Raw genomic sequence first — 8,813 nt, forward strand, 5'->3', positions numbered from 1 at the left:
CTTCAGTTTGTGTTTTTTCTTAAATTTATATGCTGCGCAGTTGCGCAAAATTGACTGCCTCCTATGCGCAATGTTTTCCCAATGTACAGCCCCCCTTGAGGGGCATGCTATGCTTATAATGCATTTTATGCTGATTACTCCAGGTTATCAACGTGCCCAGACTGGTTGGCCAGTTAAGGGACTGCTGATGTCCACTGGACCTCCTTGTCCGTATATATCTATGAGCATGCAATGTCATCCACATCCATTGCGTCTTGGAATGTCCAAGGAGTGAATGATACCCTGAAACAGACCATGAACTCATCTTGCTTACGCAAATTCCACCCAGCCATTATTGGCCTGCAGGAGACTCGCCTCCTGTGGGCAATGTGGGGTTCCTGCAATATGCATGGGTTGGCAAAGCGTATCACTCCACCCATTCTGCCTATTCCCACAGAGTGAGTGTACTGATACACAAAGCGTTGGCCTATCAGGAGCCTGACTCCCTGTTAGACGCCTCTGGCTGATTTGTATTCCTTTACTGCAAATTGTTTACCATAACCTTGCTTCTAGCTTTTGTATACATTCCACCCCCGTTCTCACAGGACATATTGCAGTTGCTGCTGTTGTAAATGGCAAACAAGCCTGATGTTCCAGTGTTAATTATGGGAACTTTAATTGCTATCTAGGTACGACAGCTGGAACTATCCTATGTCACAGACCCATCGGATTCTGCAAGGGAGGCATGGATGTCGGCCCAGGATTCCTTGGATCGCTTGAGATCCTCCGCTGCAGAATGTAAGAGGTTCTTTACTAAGCTTGCTTTCTATGAGGAGGGGGAAAAAAATGGGTGGCCTACTGGTGAAAATTGGATATATACAATACATAAAACAATTCTGCACTGCCGTAAAGAGAACAAGCAGCTAACACAACCAACAAAGCAAAACAGAGAAAAAACACAATAAGTGTAGCGCTAATAAAAATGAGAAAACGTCCAGTATGGAAAACGTTAAAACCACAGTTCCAAGTATAAATGTTGTGGAGGAGTCATCAATATATACATGGAAGGAAAAATCTTCAGAAAAACGCTCCAAAGATGTATATCATCTGAGATGAAAACAGACACACCACCACCAATTATGAAGAGGCTTACCGGATGGAGGGGACCCAAAGGGGCGTACGCCGGATTGGGTCGGATAGGCTTAGGTGATGAGTGGCTGTAGATGGCCCGGGAAGGCGATGGTGGTGGATGGACCCACGCGTTGCTGTGTCACTCAAGGCGATGCGGAAACCCAGAGAAACGTGTGGACCAGACCACACATTGTTGTCTCACTCAAAATGATGTTGAAGGAGGTAGATAAAGGATAAAAAGATGTACACTCACATATAAATCGATATAAAATAAAAATTTATTAAATAAAAAGGATGTACACTCACATATAAATCAATATAAAAACAGCGCTGAGAATAAAATGTGGCGACAGTGGGGTCCTAACCGACGCGTTTCGTCTTCACAGACGATGTCTAATGAAGACGAAACGCGTCGGTAGGACCCCACTGTCGCCACATTTTATTCTCAGCGCTGTTTTTATATCGATTTATATGTGAGTGTACATCCTTTTTATTTAATAAATTCCTTTCCTCAACGGATTTACACTATATGGCCTTTTCCTTTCTTTTTATCCTTTATCTACCTCCTTCAACATCATTTTGAGCGAGACAACAATGTGTGGTCTGGTCCACACATTTCTCTGGGTTCCCGCATCACCTTGAGTGACACAGCAACCCGTGGGTCCATCAACCACCATCGCCTTCCCGGGCCATCTACAGCCACTCATCACCTAAGCCTATCCGACCCAATCCGGCGTACGCCCCTTTGGGTCCACTCCATCCGGTAAGCCTCTTCATAATTGGTGGTGGTGTGTCTGTTTTCATCTCAGATGATATACATCTTTGGAGCGTTTTTCTGAAGATTTTTCCTTCCATGTATATATTGAATACTTGGAACTGTGGTTTTAATGTTTTCCATACTGGACGTTTTCTCATTTTTATTAGCGCTACACTTATTGTGTTTTTTCTACTGGCGAAAATTGCTAGATCTCAGCAACAATCCCCAGCTATTGGGGAAATCCATTCTTCCAGTGGCCGGGTAGTTAATGATCCGGAACAACTCATATCTGAGTTGGCATCCTTCTACACAGACCTTAATGGGTCGAGGGATGCTTACTCAGATGCTGATCTTGACCATTACCTCTCTGGCATTGACTTGTCCTCCCTGTCTGAGGGGGCTAAACAACTATTAGAAGCACCTTAAACTTTGGAGGAATTGCAGGCGGCAGCGTGCTCTTTTCCCACATGCAAAGTCCCCAGGAAGGACAGCTTCCCCAGGTACTGTCAAGGCTGCTGGAGGTGTTCAATGCCTCCATTGAGGAGGGTCGCCTTCCACCCTCAATGGCCAGGGCAAATGTGATACTATTGCTTAAGCCTCGGAAGGATCCGGCTGACCCGGGTTCCTATAGGCCCATCTCTCTCCTCCAGAGCGATGTTAAGATCCTGGCTAAGGTCTTGGCACTCCTGGTCAATGGGATCATATCCTCCATTATACATCCTGATCAGGCTGGTTTTATGCCACAGACGTCCACGGCCACTAACCTCAGAGGCCTTTTTTTGAACATGCAACTACAAGCGGACAATGGAGGACACAGGGCTCTGTTGTTCCTAGATGCCAACAAGGCGTTCAACAGTACTGTTTGGGGATATCTGTGGGCGGTGCTATCCAGATTTCGATTCGGAGATCGATTCATAGCATGGGTCAGACTGTTATATGCGCCCCTACAAGCGACAATTAGGGTGTCGGGCCGAATGTTTCATGCGTTTGCTCTGGGCAGGGGCACGAGGCAGGGCTGCCCACTGTCCCCATTGCACTTTGCTATCGCCACAGAGCCATTGGCGGCACTGATGAGGGCCAACTCAGGGATTATGGGGTTTAGGTTTGGCGATCTACATGAGAAGATCATGTTGTATGCTGACGACATGACGCTTTTCCTGGGGGACCAATACCTCTTTAGCCGAAGCCAGTGATTTCCAGTTTTGGGCACTACTCCGGTCTGACCATAAATTGGTCTAAATCAGCCTTAATGGTACTTGACGGGGATCTGGAGATGGAACTGCCCGATTCCTGTCCTATTCCAGTAGTGACCTTATTCAAATACCTAGGAATACAAATATCACCCAGATTTGCAGACTACTGCCCATTAATTGTGTACCCCCTGCTATCCCGATTTCGGGACAAAATTAACACCTGGAATAATCTTAAACTATCGCTGGCGGGTAAAGCCAACTTAATAAAAATGATATTGATGCCACAGCTACTATATTTTCTACACAACTCACCTGTTGTAATTCACTTGAAAATAGTGTGTTTAACACTCTCTTTAGATGCCTATTGTGGAATACAGGCCCCCCTAGGATCAAACTAGAGCAGTTGCAGTACCCCAAAGACAGTGCAGGATTGGCTGTGCCCAATCCATGGCTGTACTGTATTGCAGCCCAAATGCAACATCTGATCAGGTCCACAGCCCACGATCCAGTGGGCTCGTCAGCAGGGTTAATGCTGATCGGCTCTGGAGCAGAGACTGTTCTGATGGGCCTGGAGGCACAGATGTTCCATAAATCCAATAAACAGATGCCCACCCTTACTCTACTTTAAAAAATCTGGAACAAGGGCAAACAGATGCAAGGGGTTTACTGAATACAGCCCGATATGGGCTAACCTCTCCTATGGCGAACTGGCAAAACTCCAACAGAGACCCAAATGGCGCTCCTTCGTAACTTTGCTGTCCCACATATTTTGTGATGGCAAGCTGCTGTCTTTCCCAGAGCTACAAAATAGGTTTACTCTGCCCCCCACCATGTTTTACAACGAACTCCAGCTCAGGCACGCTGTGGGCGCGCAGGGGGATGCTAACAACTGGGTTATGTCCAACACCCTTATTTTCCACCTCTTACAATCAAGCAATGAATCCAAAGGGATCATCTCACATTGTTATCAAATGCTACTGACACACCATTTAAGAGCTCACCCCACTAAGGCAGCGTCCCTATGGGAAAGGGACGTAGGGCCACTCACGGGAGACCAATGGGAGGAGGCCCTGCAATCTATCACTACCTGCTCCCTTAACGTTTCCCAAAAGGTATCCCAATTATACACTGTGCTTTGGGTGCACTACACCCCGCTTAAATTACATAAAATGGGGAGGCTGGCAGACCCCCTGTGCGGCAAGTGCAGGCAGCACCAGGGGGATCTCATCCATCTACTCTGGCACTGCCCAAAGCTCCACCGCTACTGGAGTGCGGTACTTGGAACGCTTAATCAAGTGTTTCAGATGACTTTGTAGTGCAAGGGCCTGTCTGATTGCATACAAATTGAAAGTGTTTAGGTTTGACCGCATATTATATGATTATGGTAAATCTAAAGAAAATTGAATAGTGTGTATCCAGCTTAATGCTCTCTCCTCCTTTGATATTTGATTTATGTTCTCTTATCTCACTATCATATATATATATATAAATATATATATATATATATATATATATATATATATATATATATATATCCAAAGTAGTGTGGCCTCTGTTTAAATAAACCCCTAATGACCATACAGTTAAGTACCTACCTCCTAATTTGGACAACATGCCAAGACCAGGATATAGATCTAAACAGTCTACTTTTAATAGGTTAAAGGGCACAAGCAGATATCCACAGGTGTGCACATATTTATGAGCTTTTAGGAGTATTTCCTCAGGCATGTATGTTTAAAATGCACCCATGTCTAGACTTTGTACAGGTGACTATTTACAATTTTACATATTCTTAAAACAAGCCACACAGGACCTCTCTAGCTGTTTTTAATAAAAAGTTATTCTTTTCCAAAGATCACAAGTCTCCAGAGTAATTTTTGGTCAGTTTCTAACACCTTAGATACACCTTCTGTGTGTGTCAAGATTCTGTTGTAATAGAAAAGTAGACTTCAGTGAACTTTGAAAATTAATGAGTCCCCAATGCTTATAGATACAAAGGTGAATGAGGGCTTATTTAAAGTGTTTTTACTGCATGTTCAGAACATGTAAAAACCTTAGTAGTAGAGCTGCACGATTCTGGAAAAAAAAGAATGATTCTCTCACAATTCTCGTGGCGTAATATCATCTTTCACGTTATACAAAAAAAGTGTGCTAATTTTTGTTTAGTTTTTTTTTTTATTAATTGAAGTGTATTTTTTCCCAAAAAATTGTGTTTGAAAGACTGCTGCGCAAATGCAGCGTGACATAAAATATTGCAACGATTACCATTTTATTCTTTAGGGTCTCTGCTAAACAAATATATATAATGTTTGGGGTTTTAAGTAATTTTCTAGCAAAAAATATGGATTTTAACTTGTAAGCAACAAGTATCAGAAAAAAAGACAGGGGTTAATTTACTAAAACCGGAGAGTACAAAATCTGGTGCAGCTCTGCATAGGAACCAGAAATCAGCTTCCAGGATTTTTGTCAAAGATTAATTGAACAAGCTGCAGTTAGAAGCCGATTGGCTATCATGCACAGCTGCATCAGATTTTGCACTTTCCAGTTTTAATAAACCAACACCTTAGGCTTTAAGTGGTTAAACTGACCTCATTTACAGACCGAAGTTCATCCCTTTGATCTAAAAGAACCAAAAGATATTTTATTTATAGTTATCTCGTAATGTTGATAAACATTTCCTGGAGGTTTTTTTTTTTTTGCCAGCTGTGAGTGAGCAGAGAACGGCTCTGCACTGTTTAGATAGAATCGTGAAAATGCTGGATTAAGATTGTGAGGGGTGTTGAATGGAGATTGTGATTTCTTAACTATTAATTGTGTAACTCTACTTAGTAGGTACTGTCCGGGCACAGGTTCGCCTTAAGTGTAATATTTACTTCAAGTAAACAGGCATGGTCCAAATAAGTGTATGATATACTAAGAACCTGTATTTGCATAGAATATCACATCAAGCGGTACACATAACTGGATGTTTAAAGTGAATATAGGTCACATTTTCTTCATAGCAGTAAATCACCCCCTGTAGGTGCTGAGAGTCATAATATACAGCATAGTGTAACATCTGACAGTAATCACCCTTAGCCCTGGTTCACATAGTTGCGATTTGGTATGCGATTTGTCATGTCAAATCGGTGGCCTCTGCCAGCAATGGCACCGTCCTGAATCTGTGCAACGCCGCACCGATTCCCAAAAGTAGTTTCTGTACAACTTTTGACGACTTCGGGGTGCAATTTCCATAGACCTCTGGTGCAGCAACTCGCACAGATGTCTCTAAAATGGCCCACCGAAGTCGGGACTGACATACGGGAATGAAATTGTGTGAGTTCAGCTAAACTCGCACGATTCAGTGTGAACCTACACTTAAACCCAGTATTGGCAAATCACCACACAGCTTACATGAACCAAGAAGTACTGGCACATACTTTTAGCTGGCACTATGGCCAGGCCCTGGTATCCCACAATGCAATGTTTGGAAGCTTGGGAGCCAATTCTGCACTTTGGAATGCTGGGAGAGTGGGGAGAATGCCAGGTGTGCACTGTGACTCCATTCTGTTTCTGCTTTGCAGCACTGGGGCTCAGTTTGAGCACAACTGCCTAGAAATGGCATTTAATTCCTGTGCTTGTGTGGGTTTCCTCGCCACATTCTAAACAGGTGGTAGATTAATTGAATGAATAGTATGTAAAGTGCTGTGTAAATTGATGGCGCTAAATAAATACCTATAATAATCAAGTCTTTTTTTCAGTAGGAACACAGGGGAATGCAGTTTGGGCACCTCCAGCACTGTAATGACAAGGGATGCTGAGGTGTGGTTGAGGATCTATTAGAGCTGGCTGCTAGATGAACTATTGTTGCTGTGGGGGATATCAATTGTTGCTGGGGGGATCTAATATTAAGGGAGGGGGTCTATTCTTGTTGGCTGCTGGAGCGTCTATTAATCCTGGCTGCTGGAGGATCTATTGTTGCTTGGGGGAGAGTAATTTTTTTCTAGGAGGGTGCTATTGTTGGCTATTGGAGGGTCTATTGTTGCTGGAAGGAATCTACTTTTGAGGGAGTGGTCTATTGTTGTTGGCTGTTGGAGGGTCTTTTGATGCTGGCTTCTTGAGGATCTACTGTTGCTGTCAGGGATATCAATAGTTGCTGGGGGATCTAGTGTTGAGGGAGGGGTCTATTCTTGTTGGCTGCTGGAGGGTCTATTGATGCTGGCTGCTGGAGGATCTATTGTTGCTTGGGGGAGAGTAAATTGTTGCTAGGAGGGTTCTATTGTTGTTGGCTGCTGGAGGTCTATTGTTGCTGGAAGGATTCTACTGTTAAGGGAGTGGTCTATTGTTGTTGGCTGCTGGAGGGTTTATTGATGCTGGCTGCTGGAGGATCTATTGTTGCTTGGGGGAGAGTAAATTGTTGCTAGGAGGGTTCTATTGTTGTTGGCTGCTGGAGGGTCTATTGTTGCTGGAAGGAATCTACTGTTGAGGGAGTGGTCTATTGTTGTTGGCTGCTGGAGGGTCTGTTGATGCTGGCTGCTAGGAGATATATTGTTGCTGGCGGGAGTCTACTAATGCTGGGGTAGATCTATTGTTGTTTGGAGAGCATTTGTTGTGGGGGGTGTATTGTTGCTGGGGGTGAACTATTGTTGAAAGGGGGGGTATATTGTTGCTGGCTGCATGGAATATATTTTACAGCTTATGATTAACAAATTGCATACAAATTACTTAGCACCGTAAAATGATACCTGACTCTGTGTTCTCTAAAAGGGGTGGTACTGGAAGGGTGGATAGGGGAGAAATCAAGGGACAGTGCTCGGAGGTGGGTAGGGGGCGGAAACAAGGGGGTAATTGAAAGGGGAAAGTTCTTGCACAGATTCTCTGAGGAAAAAAAGCCCTGATAATAATATTCTAGATTCAGGAGGTCCCAGGATGAAAGAGTTTTTTGTGAAGTATGTATTTATTTTGCCTGTCAAACTCACTTTAAAGCAAACCTGTACTTTGCCTTTTTGGAGCAAAGCCATGGGTTTATTTTAATCACCTTCCCATATCCAGCAGTATATATTTACCATTCCTTCGCTCATGCACCTCTCAGTGAAGGAAATACACAATACTTCAAGGTATAGAGTAGCATGTGACTCCCTATATTTGAGAGTGCTGGGCCAATCAGTAATGTCATAGGGGAGTCCATAGCTCTGTGTAAGCTACAGCTTCAGTGATATGTAGCGTACACAAAGCTTTGCTTTCACACCTGACAGCACATGCATCTGTGGAGGTCTGTTTTACCCAACATTTCCATAGTATAGAATTACTTGAAGGCTACAGATCCAACAGCTAATTTGTACATTTCTGATCAAGATAGGTTGAATGTGCTCACTGATAGATGGAGCTCTACTGAGTGAAACAGCTTAGCTTGTACCGCGAGTGCAGAGCGCTGCGGGAGGCTCTATTTCCTGTTGCAGGCCCCTGGCTTTTTGGATCATTGCTTTTCTTAACCGTACTAAAAGCAAAAAGCAGACACAGGTAAACAATTTTCACCTACACATTTATTAATACATTCTGTGTATAGCCTGAAGTTCTGTCCAGTCACAATATAAGAAACCATTAGTGGAAAGTTACAATTTAGATCCCTTCCACTCACTGGGGAAATACTACCTTTGGCCTAGAGTGCCCGCTTCGTCACATTCTATTGAACAGGAAAATAAAAGTTCAGGGTGGACAAATTCATTAACAATACAAGCCAGGACTGTACACAAAAGTATAAAAAAGGAGTGTCA

At 43.5% G+C, this 8,813-nt stretch overlaps 1 protein-coding gene across 2 annotated transcripts in view; it reads right to left on the reverse strand.

The window, feature by feature from the left end:
- Positions 1–8,562: 8,562 nt before the first annotated feature.
- CDIN1 (CDAN1 interacting nuclease 1) overlaps positions 8,563–8,813 on the reverse strand; it is a 707,904-nt gene continuing 707,653 nt past the window's right edge. For both annotated transcript variants that reach the window (XM_073610474.1, XM_073610473.1), the window contains one exon: positions 8,563–8,813. This exon is cut by the window's right edge and continues 689 nt beyond it. The gene's annotated coding sequence lies outside the window, so the exon portion shown is untranslated.

This window comes from Aquarana catesbeiana, linkage group LG13 (genome assembly GCF_042186555.1).
Source record: "Aquarana catesbeiana isolate 2022-GZ linkage group LG13, ASM4218655v1, whole genome shotgun sequence".
Lineage (NCBI taxonomy): Eukaryota > Metazoa > Chordata > Amphibia > Anura > Ranidae > Aquarana > Aquarana catesbeiana.